Here is a 22,115-nt window from a genome sequence, read left to right as displayed (position 1 = left end):
AGGGACCACTTTCATTTATGATTGGTGAAATTGCCTCAAATGACATTCTGAGAGTTGAGGTAAATCGATTATGATAATTTTCATTTATTAAATACAGACGTCAAATCTCAGAATTTTTTTATGCAAACACAATATAGAGCTTGTTAGAGGAAAAATGAAATGGTTAATTTCAAATTGGAAACTCCCAAGAAACAAAGAAATAAAATGAAATAAGTCAGCAGCTGATTATCAAAGAACCTCAATAAGTCAGCCAGTTGATTATCAAAGAACCAAGGTATAGACTGAATAGTATCTCCCAAAGTTCATATGTTAAATCGTTAACCACCAATGTGACTGTATTTGAAGACAGGGCCTTTAAGGAAGTAATTAAAGCTAGTTAAATGAGGTCATAATGGTGCAGATCTAACCTTATATGATATATTCCTTACTAGAACAGGAAGAGAGATCAGAGATCTTTCTCTCTCTCTACATCAAACAAAGGAATGGCCATGTGAGAAGGCAGCTGTCTGCAAGCCAGGAAAAAAAGGCCTCACTAGAAACCAGCCCTCATGGCACCTTGTTCTTAGACTTCTGTACTCCAGAACTATAAGAAAATAAATTTCTGTTCTTTAAGCCATCCAGTCTGTGATATTTTGTTATGGCAGCCCTAGTAGACTAATACAAGCCAGAAGTCTCTTTTCTTCCAAAAATACAAGTGATAATTGTAGACACAGAAAGGATCTTAAGACCAGTGAGACCCAGTTAACAATAATATTCACTGGGGGCATCCTAAAGACCTCCACTAAGAACATTCTTCTACAAAATAGTCTATATATTATTGTTGAGACAAAGCAGATCAACAGAGGTGTATATTCAGACATCATCATTTCGGTCCCTTTAGAGTTACAGCATTAATTTCTACCGAGGGATATGATAAGAAATCACTATGAAAATTGTTTAATATATCTACTGTACACTTTTGAGAATATGGTTTTCTACACATCATTATGATATTCTAAAGGATAACGTTCTCTCAAGTTTCAGTAAAAAACTACTTTGTTTCACCTGAAACAACTATTTTCATCTTCCATATGTGACTCCCATAATGACCATGTTTCCCTCACCAAACTTGAGGTCTATTTCTACAGGTTATGTAGGTTCTCCAAGTATGTTTTTTTTGTGAACCATTTTTTCTTATCTATTCTCCCCTTCTTGCATAGACTTCCTCAAATATTTATTTTGTGTTTTATTCATATTGCATGCCATCTCAAATTCTTTGTGGAAAGAGAAGGGAAGTTAAGTGCATGAATAAGCATATTTCATCTCGGAGAGGGAGTCAAGATGGCGGAGAAGTAGCAGCCTGAGACTACATCAGGTAGCAGGAGATCAGCTCGATAGCTTATCTAAACATTGCAAACACCTACAAATCCAACGGGAGAGCGAAGAGAAGAAGAAGAGCAACTCTAGAAACAGAAAATCAACCACTTTCTGAAAGGTAGGACTGGCGGAGAAGTGAATCTAAAACGACGGGAAGATAGACCGCGGGGGGAGGGGCCGGCTCCCGGCAAGCGGCGGAGCAACGGAGCACAAAATCAGGACTTTTAAAAGTCTGTTCCACTGAGGGACATTGCTCCAGAGGCTAAACCAGGGTGAAGCCCACGCGGGGCCAGCGTGGCCCAAGGCCCCGCAGGGTCACAGAAGGATCGGGGGTGTCGGAGTGTCGGAGAGCTCGCAGTTATTAGAACGGAGAAGCCGGCTGCAGAGACAGAGCCGAGGACTGAACTCTCAGCTCGGGGTTACCTTGAACTGGGCAAGGGCTGGGGGAGCTCGGAGCGCGGCTAGAGGCTGGGGATACAGGAGTGATTGGGTGCTGTCCTCTGGGGGCGCACTGAGGAGTGGGGCCCCAGGCTCTCGGCTCCTCCGGGCCGGAGACTGGGAGGCCGCCATTTTCATTCCCGTCCTCCGGAACTCTACGGAAAGCGTTCAGGGAACAGAAGCTCCCAAAAGTGAACCCGAGCCGATTACTTAGTCCGGCCGCTGGTATGGGCGGTGCAATCCCGCCTCGGGCAAAGACACTTGAGAGTCACTACAACAGGCCCCTCCCCCAGAAGATCAACAAAATATCCTCCCAGGACGAAGTTCATCTATCAAGGAGAAAGCAGGTTCAATTCCTAAGACAGCAGAGCAATTCCAGAGGAGGAGAAAGCAAAGCACAGAACTCATGGTTTTCTCCCCATGATTCTTTAGTCTTGCGGCTACTTCAATTTTTTTTTCTTTTTTCAATTTTTTTTCTTTTTTCAATATTTTTTCTTTTTTCTTTTTTCTTCTTCTGCTAAATTTTTAAAAACTTTTACCCTTTTCTTTTTTAACGTTTTTTGACTAGTTCATTTAAATATATATATTTTTTCTTTCTTTTTTATATTTTTTTATTTGTTTTATTTTTTAAATTTTTTTCTTTTTTTTTTTCTTTTTTTTTTCAGAACCTGGTTTTATCCCCTTTCTCCCCCCCACAATTTGGGGTCTCTTCTGATTTGGTTACAGCGCATTTTTCTAGGGGCTTTGCCACCCTTTTAGTAGTTTATTTGCTCCTTCATATCCTCTTATCTGGACAAAATGACAAGGCGGAAAAAATCACCACAAACAAAAGAACAAGAGATAGTACTGAAGGCTAGGGACCTAATCAACACAGACATTGGTAATATGTCAGATCAAGAGTTCAGAATGACGATTCTGAACATTCTAGCCAGGCTCGAAAAAGGCATGGAAGATATTAGAGAAACGCTCTCTGGAGATATTAAAGCCCTTTCTGGAGAAATTAAAGAACTAAAATCTAACCAAGTTGAAATCAAAAAAGCTATTAATGAGGTGCAATCAAAAATGGAGGCTCTCACTGCTAGGATCAATGAGGCAGAAGAAAGAATTAGTGATATAGAAGACCAAATGACAGAGAATAAGGAAGCCGAGCAAAAGAGGGACAAACAGCTACTGGACCATGAGGGGAGAATTCGAGAGATAAGTGACACCATAAGACGAAACAACATTAGAATAATTGGGATTCCAGAAGAAGAAGAAACAGAGAGGGGAGCAGAAGGTCTATTGGAGAGAATTATTGGAGAGAATTTCCCTAATATGGCAAAGGGAATAAGCATTAAAATCCAGGAGATGCAGAGAACCCCCCTCAAAGTCAACAAGAATAGGTCCACACCCCGTCACCTAATAGTAAAATTTACAAGTCTTAGTGACAAAGAGAAAATCCTGAAAGCAGCCCGAGAAAAGAAGTCTGTAACATACAATGGTAAAAATATTAGATTGGCGGCAGACTTATCCACAGAGACCTGGCAGGCCAGAAAGAGCTGGCATGATATATTCAGAGCACTAAACGAGAAAAACATGCAGCCAAGAATACTCTATCCAGCTAGGCTATCATTGAAAATAGAAGGAAAGATAAAAAGCATCCAGGACAAACAAAAACTGAAAGAATTTGCAAACACCAAACCAGCTCTCCAGGAAATATTGAAAGGGGTCCTCTAAGCAAAGAGAGAGCCTAAAAGTAGTAGATCAGAAAGGTACAGAGACAATATACAGTAACAGTCAACTCACAGGCTAATAATGGCACTAAATTCATATCTCTCAATAGTTACCCTGAATGTTAATGGGCTAAATGCCCCAATCAAAAGACACAGCGTATCAGAATGGATAAAAAAACAAAACCCATCAGTATGTTGCCTACAAGAAACTCATTTTAGATGCGAAGACATCTCCAGATTTAAAGTGAGGGGGTGGAAAACAATTTACCATGCTAATGGGCATCAGAAGAAAGCTGGGGTGGCAATCCTTATATCAGATCAATTAGATTTTAAGCCAAAGACTATAATAAGAGATGAGGAAGGACACTATATCCTACTCAAAGGGTCTGTCCAACAAGAAGATCTAACCATTTTAAATATCTATGCCCCTAACGTGGGAGCCGCCAACTATATCAACCAATTAATAACAAAATCAAAGAAACACATCAATAATAATACAATAATAGTAGGGGACTTTAACACTCCCCTCACTGAAATGGACAGATCATCCAAGCCAAAGATCAACAAGGAAATAAAGGCCTTAAATGACACACTGGACCAGATGGACATCACATATATATTCAGAACATTTCATCCCAAAGCAACAGAATACACATTCTTCTCTAGTGCACATGGAACCTTCTCCAGAATAGATCACATCCTGGGTCACAAATCAGGTCTCAACCGGTATCAAAAGATTAGGATTATTCCCTGCATATTTTCAGACCACAATGCTCTGAAGCTAGAACTCAATCACAAGAGGAAAGCTGGAAAGAACCCAAATACATGGAGACTAAACAGCATCGTTCTAAAGAATGAATGGGTTAACCAGGAAATTAAAGAAGAATTGAAAAAATTCATGGAAACAAATGATAATGAAAACACAACGGTTCAAAATCTGTGGGACACAGCAAAGGCAGTCCTGAGAGGAAAATATATAGCGGTACAAGCCTTTCTCAAGAAACAAGAAAGGTTTCAAGTACACAACCTAACCCTACGCATAAAGGAGCTGGAGAAAGAACAAGAAAGAAACCCTAAACCCAGCAGGAGAAGAGAAATCATAAAGATCAGAGCAGAAATCAATGAAATAGAAACCAAAAAAACAATAGAAAAAATCAATGAAACTAGGAGCTGGTTCTTTGAAAGAATCAATAAGATTGATAAACCCCTGGCCAGACTCATCAAAAAGAAAAGAGAAAGGACCCAAATTAATAAAATCATGAATGAAAGAGGAGAGATCACAACTAACACCAAAGAAATACAGACAATTATAAGAACATACTATGAGCAACTCTACGCCAACAAATTGGACAATCTGGAAGAAATGGATACATTCCTAGAGACATATAAACTACCGCAACTGAACCAGGAAGAAATAGAAAACCTGAACAGTCCCATAAGCAGGAAGGAGATTGAAACAGTCATCAAAAATCTCCAAACAAACAGGGCGCCTGGGTGGCTCAGTGGGTTAAGCCGCTGCCTTCGGCTCAGGTCATGATCTCAGGGTCCTGGGATCGAGTCCCACATCGGGCTCTCTGCTCGGCGGGGAGCCTGCTTCCCTCCCTCTCTCTCTCTCTCTCTCTCTCTGCCTGCCTCTCTATCTACTTGTGATCTCTGTCAAATAAATAAATAAAATCTTAAAAAAAAAAAAAAAAAAAAAAAAAAAAAAAAAAAAAAAATCTCCAAACAAACAAAAGCCCAGGGCCAGAAGGCTTCCCAGGGGAATTCTACCAAACATTTAAAGAAGAACTCATTCCTATTCTCCTGAAACTGTTCCAAAAAATAGAAATGGAAGGAAAACTTCCAAACTCATTCTATGAGGCCAGCATCACCTTGATCCCAAAACCAGACAAGGATCCCACCAAAAAAGAGAACTACAGACCAATATCCTTGATGAACACAGACGCAAAAATTCTCGCCAAAATACTAGCCAATAGGATTCAACAGTACATTAAAAGGATTATTCACCACGATCAAGTGGGATTTATTCCAGGGCTGCAGGGTTGGTTCAACATCCGCAAATCAATCAATGTGATACAACACATTAATAAAAGAAAGAACAAGAACCATATGATACTCTCCATAGATGCTGAAAAAGCATTTGACAAAGTACAGCATCCCTTCCTGATCAAAACTCTTCAAAGTGTAGGGATAGAGGGCACATACCTCAATATTATCAAAGCCATCTATGAAAACCCACCACAAATATCATTCTCAATGGAGAAAAACTGAAAGCTTTTCCGTTAAGGTCAGGAACACAGCAGGGATGTCCATTATCACCACTGCTATTCAACATAGTACTAAAAGTCCTAGCCTCAGCAATCAGACAACAAAAAGAAATTAAAGGCATCCAAATTGGTAAAGAAGAAGTCAAACTATCACTCTTTGCAGATGATATGATACTATATGTGGAAAACCCAAAAGACTCCACTCCAAAACTGCTAGAACTTGTACAGGAATTCAGTAAAGTGTCAGGATATAAAATCAATGCACAGAAATCAGTTGCATTTCTGTACACCAACAACAAGACTGAAGAAAGAGAAATTAAGGAGTCAATCCCATTTACAATTGTACCCAAAACTATAAGATACCTAGGAATAAACCTAACCAAAGAGACTAAGAATCTATACACAGAAAATTATAAAGTACTCATGAAAGAAATTGAGGAAGACACAAAGAAATGGAAAAATGTTCCATGCTCCTGGATTGGAAGAATAAATATTGTGAAAATGTCTATGCTACCTAAAGCAATCTACACATTTAATGCAATCCCTATCAAAATACCATCCATTTTTTTCAAAGAAATGGAACAAATAATCCTAAAATTTATATGGAACCAGAAAAGACCTCAAATAGCCAAAGGAATATTGAAAAAGAAAGCCAAAGTTGGTGGCATCCCAATTCCGGACTTCAAGCTCTATTACAAAGCTGTCATCATCAAGACAGCATGGTACTGGCACAAAAACAGACACATAGATCAGTGGAACAGAACAGAGAGCCCAGAAATAGACCCTCAACTCTATGGTCAACTAATCTTTGACAAAGCAGGAAAGAATGTCCAATGGAAAAAAGACAGCCTCTTCAATAAATGGTGCTGGGAAAATTGGACAGCCACATGCAGAAAAATGAAATTGGACCACTTCCTTACACCACACACGAAAATAGACTCCAAATGGATGAAGGACCTCAATGTGAGAAAGGAATCCATCAAAATCCTTGAGGAGAACACAGGCAGCAACCTCTTCGACCTCAGCCGCAGCAACTTCTTCCTAGGAACATTGGCAAAGGCAAGGGAAGCAAGGGCAAAAATGAACTATTGGGATTTCATCAAGATCAAAAGCTTTTGCACAGCAAAGGAAACAGTTAACAAAACCAAAAGACAACTGACAGAATGGGAGAAGATATTTGCAAACGACATATCAGATAAAGGGCTAGTATCCAAAATCTATAAGGAACTTAGCAAACTCAGCACCCAAAGAACAAACAATCCAATCAAGAAATGGGCAGAGGACATGAACAGACATTTCTGCAAAGAAGACAACCAGATGGCCAACAGACACATGAAAAAGTGTTCCACGTCACTCGGCATCAGGGAAATACAAATCAAAACCACAATGAGATATCACCTCACACCAGTCAGAATGGCTAAAATTAACAAGTCAGGAAAGGACAGATGCTGGCGAGGATGCGGAGAAAGGGGAACCCTCCTCCACTGCTGGTGGGAATGCAAGCTGGTGCAACCACTCTGGAAAACAGCATGGAGGTTCCTCAAAAAGTTGAAAATAGAGCTACCCTATGACCCAGCAATTGCACTACTGGGTATTTACCCTAAAGATACAAACATAGTGATTCGAAGGGGCACGTGTACCCGAATGTTTATAGCAGCAATGTCTACAATAGCCAGACTATGGAAAGAACCTAGATGTCCATCAACAGATGAATGGATCAAGAAGATGTGGTATATATACACAATGGAATACTATGCAGCCATCAAAAGAAATGAAATCTTGCCATTTGCGACGACGTGGATGGAACTAGAGCGTATCATGCTTAGTGAAATAAGTCAATCGGAGAAAGACAACTATCATATGATCTCCCTGATATGAGGACATGGAGAAGCAACATGGGGGGTTAGGGGGATAGGAGAAGAATAAATGAAACAAGACGGGATTGGGAGGGAGACAAACCATAAATGACTCTTAATCTCACAAAACAAACTGGGGGTTGCTGGGGGGAGGTGGGATTGGGAGAGGGGGAGCGGGCTATGGACATTGGGGAGGGGAGGCGAACCATAAGAGACTATGGACTCTGAAAAACAACCTGAGGGTTTTGAAGGGTCAGGGGTGGGAGTTTGGGGCAACCTGAGGGTTTTGAAGGGTCAGGGGTGGGAGGTTGGGGGAACAGGTGGTGGGTAATGGGGAGGGCACGTTTTGCATGGAGCACTGGGTGTTGTGCAGAAAGAATGAATACTGTTATGCTGAAAAAATAAATAAAATGGAAAAAAAATTATTATTGAATTGTTTTACCAATGAAAATACAGTGAAGTATTTTTGAAACCAAAAAAAAAAAAAAAAAGTATATTTCATCTCATACAACTTTTTACTTTAAGGTGGAAAACAGACCCAGAATACTTTAGTGATTTGCTCCAGGTCAAATACTCAGAGTGTGGTGCAGATAAGATTAGAATTCTCTCACTCACTCTAGTGTTCCTTCTCTTCCAAGATAAAATAAAATAATATATATGTATTTAATAGCTGACAATAAAATTTCTCTCAGGAAGGCATGATAAATAAAGTGTTGGCAAAAATGTCCATAACAATTTCCTTCACACTCCCGGGTTGACCCTTCCCACACTTGCCTTGACCTTGGCCAAGTGAAAAATTCTGGCCAAGGAGACATTTGCAAATGTAACACAGGCAGAAGCTTGAAAAGTCACTTACACACTGTGATTCATTGGAACTCTGAGACAATCACACGATGCAGCTTAGGTTAGTTGTGTATAGGATGAGAGAGTGAACTGAGCATATTCAAGCTATTCCAGCTCAAATGCCACTCAACCTACAAAACCAACCAGCCTACCCACTCTTGACATATGAATGAGGCCATCCCAGGTCATTTGGCACCACCAACCTCCATCTGACCACAGATACATGAGAGAGCCCAGTAGAAGTCAACCAAGCCAGACCTGACTTAAAAGAGCCCTGCTGACCCACTGAATAGTGAGCTGAATAAAACAGTTTTTCTTTTAAGCCACTCAATCTGGAGGTAATTTGTTATGCAGCAAAAACTAACCAATATAGAATGGAAATGACTTTGTTTAGGAAAATAGGTTGAAAACATCTAGGTTTGGGGACAACCCATAAATTAAAGTACTTGGGCACAAGCAAGAGCTCAAAGTTAGAGGTTATCGTGAGATTATAAACATCTCTCTGTTCCCACAAAAACTGCAGAAACATTGGATAGTGGGAAATAGAAAGTGTAAATAGAAGTTTCAGCCAATATTATCTGGTTCTTAAGAGGCAGTGAGTCTCCAGCTGACATCACGGAGGAATAAAGATAGAGACAGATAGAGATATAGGTAAAGACAAAGAGATATACAGAAAGGATTAAATACAGATATATAAATATATAGAAAGAGTTATCTCTAAATAACTTGCTACAGTCACCAACATAAAATATTATTAAAAACCTCAAATAGACTATCTATAAACAAGGCGACTCTTAGCAAATTCATTAGTCAGAATGAGATTTTGTTTTTCTCCTATACATATAATTTATTGAAGTTAAGTTAATCTTTATACCAACTTGAGTGAGGCTTATGTCCAATGTTGTTCTGCTGCTTTGAATACACCTTCAAACTAACTCATGAGCCATGTTTATGAGACTAGTTCCTGGTGTGACTATTAACCCAATGCTTATTTGGGCATATTCTTTATTTTTTTGTTAATCTCTAGGCCTTTCCTGACAAATTGCTCAGTCAGCATTCTTATCCTTCCCTTCTTTATATGCCTCACTTTGACTAGCATCTTATACCCAACCCACCATGGTAGCCCTCTCCCCCTTTATACTTCTGAACTGTGCTCCTAAGAAGCTCTACTTAGAAACAAGCCAGCTCCTGATCTTCTTTTTTTTTTTTTAATTTATTTATTTTTATTTGTTTATTTACAGCATAACAGTGTTCATTGTTTTGGCATCACACCCAGTGCTCCATGCAGTACGTGCCCTCCCTATTACCCACCACCTGATTCCTCAACCTCCCAACCCCCCCACCCCCCCCGCCGCCCCTTCATAACCCTCTAGTTGTTTTTCAGAGTCCATAGTCTCTCATGGTTCATCTCCCCTTCCAGTTTCCCTCAACTCCCTCTCCTCTCCATCTCCCCATGTCCTCCATGTTATTTGTTATGCTCCACAAATAAGTGAGACCATATGATACTTGACTCTCTCTGCTTGACTTATTTCACTCAGCATAATCTCTTCCAGTCCCGTCCATGTTGCTACAAAAGTTGGGTATTCGTCCTTTCTGATGGAGGCATAATACTCCATTGTGTATATGGACCACATCTTCCTTATCCATTCATCCGTTGAAGGGCATCTTGGTTCTTTCCACAGTTTGGCGACCGTAGCCATTGCTGCAATAAACATTGGGGTACAAATGGCCCTTCTTTTCACTACATCTGTATCTTCGGGGTAAATACCCAGCAGTGCAATTGCAGGGTCATAGGGAAGCTCTATTTTTAATTTCTTCAGGAATCTCCACACTGTTCTCCAAAGTGGCTGCACTAACTTGCATTCCCACCAACAGTGGAAGAGGGTTCCCCTTTCTCCACATCCTCTCCAACACACGTTGTTTCCTGTCTTGCTAATTTTGGCCATTCTAACTGGTGTTAGGTGGTATCTCAATGTGGTTTTAATTTGAATCTCCCTGATGGCTAGTGATGATGAACATTTTTTCATGTGTCTGATAGCCATTTGTATGTCTTCGTTGGAGAAGTGTCTGTTCATATCTTCTGCCCATTTTTTGATATGATTATCTGTTTTGTGTGTGTTGAGTTTGAGGAGTTCTTTATAGATCCTGGATATCAACCTTTTGTCTGTACTGTCATTTGCAAATATCTTCTCCCATTCCGTGGGTTGCCTCTTTGTTTTGTTGACTGTTTCCTTTGCTGTGCAGAAGCTTTTGATCTTGAGGAAGTCCCAAAAGTTCATTTTTGCTTTTGTTTCCTTGGCCTTTGGAGACATATCTTGAAAAAAGTTGCTGTGGCTGATATCGAAGAGGTTACTGCCTATGTTCTCCTCTAGGATTCTGATAGATTCCTGTCTCACGTTGAGGTCTTTTATCCATTTCGAGTTTATCTTTGTGTACGGTGTAAGTGAATGGTCGAGTTTCATTCTTCTACATATCGCTGTCCAGTTTTCCCAGCACCATTTATTGAAGAGACTGTCTTTTTTCCATAGAATATTTTTTCCTGTTTTGTCGAAGATTATTTGACCATAGAGTTGAGGGTCCATATCTGGGCTCTCCACTCTGTTCCACTGGTCTATGTGTCTGTTTCTATGCCAGTACCACGCTGTCTTGGTGATCACAGCTTTGTAGTAAAGCTTGAAATCGGGTAACGTGCTGCCGCCAGTTTTGTTTTTGTTTTTCAACATTTCCTTAGAAATTCGGGGTCTCTTCTGGCTCCATACAAATTTTAGGATTATTTGCTCCAGCTCTTTGAAATATATCAGTGGAATTTTGATCAGAATGGCATTAGAAGTATAGATTGCTCTAGGCAGTATAGACATTTTAACAATGTTTATTCTTCCAATCCAAGAGCATGGAACAGTCTTCCATCTTTTTGTGTCTTCTTCAATTTCTTTCATGAGTGTTCTGTAGTTCCTCGAGTATAGGTCCTTTACTTCTTTGGTTAGGTTTATGCCCAGGTATCTTATGGTTCTTGGTGCTATAGTAAATGGAATCGATTCTCTAATTTCCCTTTCTGTATTTTCATTGTTCGTGTATAAGAAAGCCACTGATTTCTGTACATTGACTTTGTATCCTGCCACGTTACTGAATTGCTGTATGAGTTCTAGTAGTTTGGGGGTGGAGTCTTTGGGGTTTTCCATATAAAGAATCATGTCATCTGCGAAGAGAGAGAGTTTGACTTCTTCCTTGCCAATTTGGATACCTTTTATTTCTCTTTGTTGTCTGATTGCTGTTGCTAGAACTTCTAATACTATGTTGAACAAGAGTGGTGAGAGTGGGCATCCTTGTCGTGTTCCTGATCTCAACGGGAAGGCTGCAAGCTTTTTCCCATTGAGGATGATATTTGCTGTGGGTCTTTCATAGATAGATTTTATGAAGTTCAGGAATGTTCTCTCTATCCCTATACTTTGAAGCGTTTTCATCAGGAATGGATGCTGGATTTTGTCAAATGCTTTTTCTGCATCAATTGAGAGGACCATGTGGTTCTTCTCTCTTCTCTTATTGATGTGTTCTATCACACTGATTGATTTGTGAATGTTGAACCAACCTTGCAACCCAGGGATGAATCCCACCTGGTCATGGTGGATAATCTTTTTAATGTGCTGCTGGATCCTGTTTGCTAGGATCTTGTTGAGAATCTTTGCATCCATATTCATCAGTGATATTGGTCTGAAATTCTCCTTTTTGGTAGGGTCTTTGCCTGTTTTTGGGATCAGGGTAATGCTGGCTTCATAAAAAGAGTCTGGAAGTTTTCCTTCTGCTTCAATTTTTTGGAACAGCTTCAGGAGAATTGGTGTTATTTCTTCTTTTAAAGTTTGGTAGAATTCCCCAGGGAATCCGTCAGGTCCTGGGCTCTTGTTTTTTGGGAGGTTTTTGATCACTGCTTCAATCATTACTAGATATTGGTCTATTCAGGTTGTCAATTTCTTCCTGGTTCAATTTTGGGAGTTTGTAGCTTTCCAGGAATGCATCCATTTCATCTAGGTTGCTTAGCTTATTGGCATATAACTGTTGGTAATAATTTCTGATGATTGTTTCTATTTCCTTGGTGTTAGTTGTGATCTCTCCCTTTTCATTCATAATTTTATTAATTTGGGATTTCTCTCTTTTCTTTTGGATTAGTGTGGCCAATGGTTTATCGATCTTATTGATTCTTTCAAAAAACCAGCTTCTAGTTTCATTGATACGTTCTACTGTATCTCTCGTTTCTACCTCATTGATCTCTGCTCTAATCTTGATTATTTCCCTTCTTGCATGTGGAGTTGGTTTGATTTGTTGTTGATTCTCCAGTTCTTTAAGGTGTAGAGACAGCTGGTGTATTCTGGATTTTTCAATGTTTTTGAGGGAGGCTTGGATGGCTATGTATTTCCCCCTTAGAACCGCCTTTGCTGTATCCCATAGGTTTTGGACCGAGGTGTCTTCATTCTCATTGGTTTCCATGAATTGTTTAAGTTCGTCTTTGATCTCCTGGTTGATCCAAGCATTCTTAAGCAAGGTGGTCTTTAGCTTCCAGGTGTTTGAGTTCCTTCTGAACCTTTCCTTGTGATTGAGCTCCAGTTTCAAAGCATTGTGATCGGAGAATATGCAGGGAATAATGTCAGTCTTTTGGTATCGGTTGAGTCCTGCTTTGTGACCCAGTATGTGGTCTATTCTGGAGAAGGTTCCATGTGAACTTGAGAAGAATGAGTATTCTGTTGTTTTAGGGTGGAATGTTCTGTATATGTCGATGAGGTCCATCTGGTCCAATGTTTCATTCAATGCTCTTATTTCTTTATTAATTTTTTGCTTTGATGATCTGTCTATTTCTGAGAGAGGCATATTAAGATCTCCTACTATTATTGTATTCATATCAATATGACTCTTTATCTTGATTAATAGTTTTCTTATGTAATTGGGTGCTCCCATATTGGGGGCATAGATATTCACAATTGTTAGATCGTCTTGTCGGATAGTCCCTTTAAGAATTATGTAGTGTCCTTCTGTATCTCTGACTACAGTCTTTAGTTTAAAATCTAATTTATCTGATATGAGAATCGCTACTCCGGCCTTCTTTTGAGGCCCATTGGCATGAAAGATGCTTCTCCATCCCTTCACTTTCAGTCTGGGTGTATCCTTAGGTTCAAAATGGGTCTCTTGTAGACAACATATGGATGGGTCCTGTCGTTTTATCCAATCTGCAACCCTGTGTTGTTTTATGGGCGCATTTAGGCCATTCACATTGAGAGTGATTATTGAGAGATAGGTTTTTATTGACATCGTGTTGCCTTTGAAGTCTTTCTGTCTATAGATTGTTTCTATATTTCTGTTCAATGATATTCTTAGGATTTTTTCTCTTTTTTAGGACCCCCCTTAATATTTCCTGCAGTGTCGGTTTGGTGGTTGCATAGTCTTTTAAGCCTTGCCGGTCTTGGAAACTCTTTATCTCTCCTTCCATTTTAAATGTCAGTCTTGCTGGATAGAGTATTCTTGGTTGCATGTTCTCCTCATTTAGTAGTCTGAATATATTTTGCCAGCCCTTCCTGGCTTTCCAGGTCTCTGTGGAAAGGTCTGACGTTATTCTAATGGGCTTTCCTCTGTATGTAAGAAGCTTCTTTGTCCTAGCTGCTTTTAAGAGGGTCTCTCTTGAAACATAATTCCCCATTTTAACGATAAGGTGCCATGAGGACTTTCGAGAATCTAAAATCTTGGGAGGAAATCTTTCTGCCTCTAGTACATGAATGTTGTTTCCATTCGTGAGATTGGGAAAATTTTCATAGACAACTTCTTCCACTATATCTTCTAGACTTCTTTCTTTTTCTTCCCCTTCAGGGATTCCAATAATTCTGACGTTGGAACGTTTCATGGCATCGTTTATTTCCCTGATTCTGTTTTCGTGGCTTCTGAGCTGTTTGTTCCAGGCTTCCTCCTGATCCTTTCTCTCTATCTGTTTGTCCTCCAGATCACTAATTCTATCTTCTGTCTCAGTTACCCTAGCTTTTAGAGAATTTAGATTGGATTGGAACTCATTGAGAGCATTTTGAACATCATCCCTGGTGGCTTTCAGTTCTGCCCTAACATTGTGAACATCATCCCTGGTGGCTTTCAGTTCTGCCCTAATCAATTCTGTTTGGTCATCCATGGCTTTCTCCAACCTAGCTATTGCCTGGATAATTGTTAGTCTGAATTCCTTTTCTGACATATTGTCTATGTCGATAGTTATTAGCTCTGTTGCAGAAGGTCCATCCTCTGTATTTTTCTTCTGTTGGGTATTCCTCCTCCTAGTCATTTTGGTAAGAGATGACTAAACAGATGCAGCTGGACTTATCGATTGTGGTGCAGTCAATGTGCACCCTGGAACGCTTCTGTGCAATCAGGATTCCCCACCCAAATGAGAGAAAAAAGAAAAGAAAAAGAAATAGAGAAGAAGAAAGAAAAAAAAAGGGGAAAGAAAAGAGGGGAAAAAAGGAAAAAAAAAAGAGAGAGAGAGATAGGAAAAAAGGGGAAGATAAAAGAGAAGGCTCAGCCCAAATGGGCCACAAGGTAAGATTTGTGGAGTATACAAACAAAAACAGACAGACAAAAAGAGTGATAAAAGTATATGACAAGAGAAAAAAATATGTATATATAAGCAAAAAAAAGGGAAGAACCTCATCAGAAAGAACCCCAAGTATAAGATTTATATATTATTAGGACAAACACAAATTCACAGAAACACTGACAGAAGGAAAAATTGGGAGAATGGTTATAGATTCTCAGTGTGGGTGAGGAAGGTTATTTTGATTCTTCCTGAAGGTATCTTGATGTTTTTGTTAAGGGACTCAACTTTCCTAAGTTACAGGGGGATTAGAAACTGGTTTGCTTATAGGGGTAGCATTGATTGGGGAAAGGGGATTACCTTGAAGTTTAACTCTATATGTATAGTAGAAAATAAAAATTAAAAAAGAATAAACTAGACTAAACTAAGTTAAAATTAAAAAGAATTAAAAAAATAGAAAAACAAAAGAAAAACACGGGTATATGTATCAAAAAGTTCAGGTTAGAAGGTTATTAAAGAATTTGATGTACTGGACATCTCAGTGTGATGGTACATAGGTTAAAAAATTATCTGTATGTATAAAAAAAAAGAACCAGAATATTGGTAAAGAGTTAAAAATAAAAGTTGTATTTATGAAGTAGTGGTGATTGTTCTCTTGTAGTCTTTTTTTTTTTCTTCCTTCCTGGTTGGTTTTCTGGGGGAGGGGCCTGCCACCTGGGTTTTCAGACAATGATGTTCCCTGAGTTAGGTCCTCCCGCTCCCCTCAAGGGGGTGAGCTCTTTTTTTTTTTCAGGAAACTGTTTTTTTCAGCCTTTTGTTCTCTGGGGGTTTTTATGTTCTTTCATCTGCTTTCTCTCGCCTTGACAGCTTTTGATGGTTTTTGGAGGTTTAGAGGAGAGCAAACAGCACCCCAACCTCCCTCTCAGAGAGAAGCCTCAGACTGTTTTGCAAAAGCTGCTGGCAGAGTCGGTTCTGAGTCACTGTCCCTGGGAATGAAGGAGCTCCTCGTTGTACCCAAAACCAGGGCCGCGGTGGCTGTCTAGGCAGCTCCAGACCGCCAGAGAGGTTCCGAGCAGAGATCGCACACTGAGATTTTCCCGCTGTCTCGGGCTGGGAATGTCTGGTTTTTCCGGCTGCCAGAGCTCCAGGCTAGCGCCTATGAGCACTTATCCCAAAGGAGGGTGTGGGACGCACGCGTTTCAGGATTGCCGTCTGGCCAGGCTCCCAGCCCCTCACGGGAGCCAGACCCCACTCGTTCTCGGGCGCGCTGGCGTTCAGGCGCACTGGCGGCTCAGGGACGGAGACCTGATTTCTCCGCCGCACTCTCTCTGGCTCCGCGCCAGGGGAGGCTGTCCTGGGTCCGGGGACTTAGGTCCCTGACCCTAACCACCCAGGTTCCCACTATTACCCCCCGCGATCCTTTGCTGTTTGTTTTTTGAGTGCTTTCAACCAGACTCCAAGTTAATGCTGGTCCCCAGACGCAGAGCACTCTCGTGTTGGGGTGTTACTTTGCGATCGGTCACCTCTGGTGGCTCCCTCCCCCTTTTATCTTCCGACATCAGTCGGACATTCCCAGTCTGCTTTACCTGCCACTGGCGTCTTCTGCTCCTGTAGAGATCCAGACGTGTATAATTCTGATCTCAGGCTGATTTCATGAGTGGTCAGAGTTCTTTGGTAGGTAATCAGCTCACTTTAGGGTACAGGTTGAAATGGTGCCTCATCCTACTTCCCCGCCATCTTAACTCCCCAAAAATCCCTGATCATCTATTCTTAAATCATCTTTAAAGCATGAGACAAAATACTGGTCCCTACTACAACCTCCAAAACCCAGTGTGCAATTAATATAATTAGTGAACTTCAAATACATATCATCTCTTATTTAAAAGCAGTAATAATCACTACCATCAATCACATTTAAATATCTAAATTATTAGAATGGACAATATGTGAATATAATCTATAATGCTATACTACTACCCAAACAAGAAGTCAAGTTTATTTTTATCCATGTTACATTCATATAGGTTGACTGTAACTATACAAAATGTTGTGGAAGTGATGCTGCATGACCTCTGAGGTAAGTAAGCCAGTGAGTCACTACTGGGTCAGTAAGTGAGTGAGTTACCCACCACAGAAGCAATCCAACTGCCCTGAGGCTATCATGCTGAGACAAAGCCCAAACCGGCCTATGCAAAGAAACTACATCTAAGAGACTCCTGAAGCTCATTATCCAGAGAATAATTACCCTATTAGTCCTGAAAAGCACGCTTTCAACTAGAATCTGTACTGAAAGAGACAGGATCCAATCTCTAGAGAGGGAAACATAAAAATTACATAGATTCAAACACTACAGCCTGTCCTAAACTGAAGGGCATATATGGTACTGAAGCAAAAGAGCAGTCATACAGACCCGGCACCGATAGTGCCGAAGAGCTCACCCTATTCAGATAAAAATCCCAAGCTTTGGGAAGTAGGAATAATTCTAGGTTCTACCTACCATGATGAACGATTTCACAACAAAGTTTCTGTATTTTGGTCCAGAGTGCTTCAGGCATTGAGTAGTAATGGGCTTTTAAGCTGAAAGTCTTCAGATGTTGTGTCGGAGCAGAAATAATAAAGATGTAGGTGACAGCAAAAGAGCATGGAGTAAAAGAAAAAGCAGAATAGGGTGGCAGAAGTCGAGAACAGCTGAGCCTCTCTGGATATAGCCAATTCAAAAGGAATTGTACATAATTCAAATGAAGAACATTCTAAGCAAGAAGAGCATGTAAATATAAAGATAGATAAAAATCTATGAATAAGAATATGTGGTAACAACCCAAGTGGAAGAGTAGAGACACACAAAAATAATGGGGGGTGAGGATGACCAACTATTATATTGGAACAAATAGGGCAGCTGGTTGGCTCAGTAAGTTATATAGGAACAAATATTACAAAAATGAGTGACCTGACAGATTGCCTGGGGAATTCTACCAAACATTCAAAGAAGAAATAATCCCTATTTTCCTAAAGCTGTTTCAAAAGATAGAAACAGAAGAAAACTTCCAGACTCTTTTTATGAAGCCACCATTACTCTGATCCCCAAACCAGGAAAGGACTACATGAAAAAGGAGAATTTCAGAGCAATATCATCGATGAATATGAAAGTCAAGATTCTCAACAAGATCCTAGCTAATAGGATCCAACAGTACATTAAAAATATTATCTACCATGACCAGGTGGGATTTACCCAAGGGATGCAAGGGTGGTTCGACATTCACAAATCAATCAATGTGACAGAACAAATCAGTAAGAGAAGAAGAAGAAGCACATGGTCCTCTCAATTTATTCAGAAAAAGCATTTGACAAGATACAGTATCCATTCCTGATTAAAACCCTTCAAAGTATAGGGATAGAGGGAACATTCCTCAACTTCATAAAATCTATCTATGAAAATCCACAGTGAATATCATTCTCAATTGGGAAAAACTGGGATCCTTCCCACTGAGATCAGGAACATGACAAGGATCCCCACTTGCGTCACTGCTATTCAACATAGTACTAGAAGACCTAACAATAACAATCAGAGAACAAAAAGAAAAGTGAAAAATGAACTTTTGGGACTTCATCAAGATCAGAAGTTTCTGTACAGCAAAGGAAACAGTCAACAAAACAAAGAGGCAACCCAGGGAATGGGAGAAGATATTCACAAATGACACTACAGACAAAGGGCTGATACCCAAGATCTATAAAGAACTCCTCCAACTAAACACACACAAAACAGATAATCATGTCAAAAAATGGGCAGAAGACATGAACAGACACTTCTCCAAAGAAGACATACAAATGGCTAACAGACACATGAAAAAATTTTCATCATCATTAGCCATCAGGAAGGTTCAAATAAAAACCACATTGAGATACTACCTTACAGCAGTTAGAATGGCCAAAATCAACAGGGCAGGAAACACTTGTTGGAGAGGATGTGGAGCAAGGGAACCCTCTTACACTATTGGTGGGAATGCAAATTTGTGCAGCCACTTTGGAAAACAGTGTGGGGAGTCCTTAAAAATTAAAAATAGAGCTACCCTAATGACTCTGCAATTGCACTACTGGGTATTTACCCCAAAGATACATATATAATGAACAGAAGGGCTGCATGTACCCTAATGTTCATAGTAGCAGTGGCCACAAATACCAAACTGTGGAAAGAACCAAGATGCTTTTTTTTTTTTTCCAAGATGCTTTTCAACAGATGAATGGATAAGGAAGATATGGTCCATACATACAATGGAGTATTATACCTCTATCAGAAAGGATGAATACCCAACTTTTGTATCAACATGGACGGGACTGGAAGAGATTATACTGAGTGAAATAAGTTGAATAGAGAGAGTCAATTGTCATATGGCTTCAGTTACTTGTGGAGCATAAGGAATTACATGGAGGACATTGGAAGATGGAAAGGAGAAGTAAGTTTGGGGAAATCGGAAGGGGAGACAAACCATGAGAGACTGTGGACTCTGAGAAACAAACGGGGTTTTAGAGGGGAGGCGGTTGTGAGGGTTGGGTGAGCCTGGTGGCAGGTATTGTGGAGGGCACATATTGCATGGAGTATTGGGTGAGGTGCATAAACAATGAATTTTGGAACACTGAAAAGAAAATAAAATAAAATTTAAAAAATAAATAAAATAAAAATAAAAAGTACTTTCTAAAAATTTTTTTAAAAATGAGTGACCAAGTATTACAGGAATGAGTCCATGGTATCAAAAACTTTGAATATCAATTGAGGAGTTTAAATTTTATCCAACAATCAGGGAGTAACAGAAGTTTCCTAGATCCATAGGAGCAGGCGGGGAAGGGTGAAGAGAATCTGAGCAGGCAATATTCTAGGCCTCTTTCTTCCACTCCAACTTCATTGACTGTAATGTCAACTATTTTACAATTACTCTTCTAAGTAATCTTTCATTTGAAAGATATCTTTTAAAATGCTGGAAGAATTACCAAAATAGACAAAGCTTTGTCATTGTACACCATTGATTTAAGAAAGTAATGTGAGAAAAGCCTTGTTTAAGGATTGTTCTCAGCTTTGTTCATGATATAAATGAGAAAGTAAATATAAGAAAAAAAATTAAAGTGAGAGCATGAGAAAACTCTTTTAAAAATTAAGAATAGCTTGACTAAAGAAAGTGAGGTACTGAGAAGCCCAACCCCTACTTCCTTTGATAGTCCCTGCAATCTTTGACCCTCCCAGGATTTTTTGGTCTCATTTGGCCATTTAATCCAGAACTTTATTTTCCGTTGTTTTGTCTCTTTCTGAGCCTCCCATACAACCCTTTATTTCTCAGGTCCTAGGCACCCACCCATGATCACAGTGCTGCTTTTGACTGGCACTATAATTCTTTGTTATTCTCAGTTGGCTTTACATTACACATTTAGGTCTCGCCTGTTCAAAGTAATAACTTCTTCTAAAAATATTTTATTTTTGGTGCTTAGCCTTCTCAAAGTTCCTTACAGACATTATCTCATCTATTTCTCTTGAAAGTAGGTACCCTGATGACAGAGGGGCCCCAAAAGGTATTTGTGCAGATTTGGGGATATATGTGTGCCTGGGATCTCAAAGGTGTCAATACTGTATATTTGGGATGAAAGATGGATGTTCTCAATTATCAATAAGTGCCAAAACCTCTTTCATTCAAAGAAAAAGTTCCATCACCAGCATGGGGGTTGGGGGAGAGGTCTTACATTTAAAAAGAAGCATTATTGTCCACCAAAAAAAAAGCATAATATATGTTACCATGTTTCTTTTAAATTCCAAATTTTTACTTCTAGAACTTAGAGGATTTTATCTCTTAGGGCATTATTGTATTCTAATGCATTCCTAAAAAATAAATACAGAGTCAGCTTGCTCTTACTCAAAAGTCTGTAATGTCCTTTGATTCATAAACACACACACACAGACACACACCATTTCCCCATACCACACAGCAATTTGTTTAACCTTCGTCTATGTAATGAGTTAAGCAGACATTCTGGAGAGGAAACTCTTTAATTATGCAACTGGAACTGCCCAGCCCAACCCAATAGGAGAAAGTGAGAACAGCACAGGTAAAAAGGAATCTTTGGACGCCTCCCTTTCTTCCACACTCCTCACTCTACTCTTAGTGTTGTTTCACAGAGTTTTAGTCACTGTGACTTTAGGACACTAGAAATGTCTGAATGCATAACATGGGAAAACACTGACATTTTATTAACTTAGTAGAAGATTCCAGCCTAAATATATTTTTTCTCTCTGCTGAACATATGTTTAAAAGATTATGGGGAAAAAATTCTAACTTGAGCCTTCAGTTCCAATAAAGAATGACTCACTTGTGTATTTTCATAAGACGTAAAGATTATTTCACTTCAACTATGCTCAGTTTCTAAACCTTTACATGCCCCTGAGTAGGTACATGTAATTAATACTGCAGCCCAAAATCAAAAGGAGATACACACTAAAACTAAAATGAGGCAGAAAATCCTTAAGAGATAAGAAGTCCACTGAAAGTGCTGGCTTGCCTTAGAACAAAATAAAGACTAAAAGACCTTCCAAGGACAATTTATAGGAGTCAAATATCCCACAGGACTGTGCCTCTTGCGAGGAGTAGGGTGCACTTATCACTTAGATCTCGAAATCTATGGTTACAAGCAGTGGTTCCTGGCCCTTTCTTCCAACACAAGCTTTTGCTTTCTTTGTTAACAACAGTCCTTTAATCTTGACAAAATGAAATCTGTCCACTGATTAACTATGGCTTTTGAAATACTTCCTTCTTAAAGCATAGGAAAAAATGGCTCCTATCTAAAGAGTAAATTTACTAAAAACCCCCAAGCCATGGATTGGTTTAAATGGCTGATCAGTTTCCTAATGTACTTCAAAAGAAACTACAGTGAACACCATGATAGTAACGTAACAGCAATCTTGATAAACTCTCCTTCTCTTCCCTACCCCAGAGAATATCTGCAACAGGTCCATCAGGGACATATATATAGATCCCAGGAATTTCTCTGACAACATAATTGTATTCTTACTTAAGTGCTTTGATTTTCTTATGACTAAACATATGTATAAGAG

Source organism: Meles meles, chromosome 2, assembly GCF_922984935.1.
Source record: "Meles meles chromosome 2, mMelMel3.1 paternal haplotype, whole genome shotgun sequence".
Classification (NCBI taxonomy): domain Eukaryota; kingdom Metazoa; phylum Chordata; class Mammalia; order Carnivora; family Mustelidae; genus Meles; species Meles meles.
The sequence above is the reverse complement of the archived record's forward strand: the minus strand, read 5'-3'. Positions refer to the sequence as shown.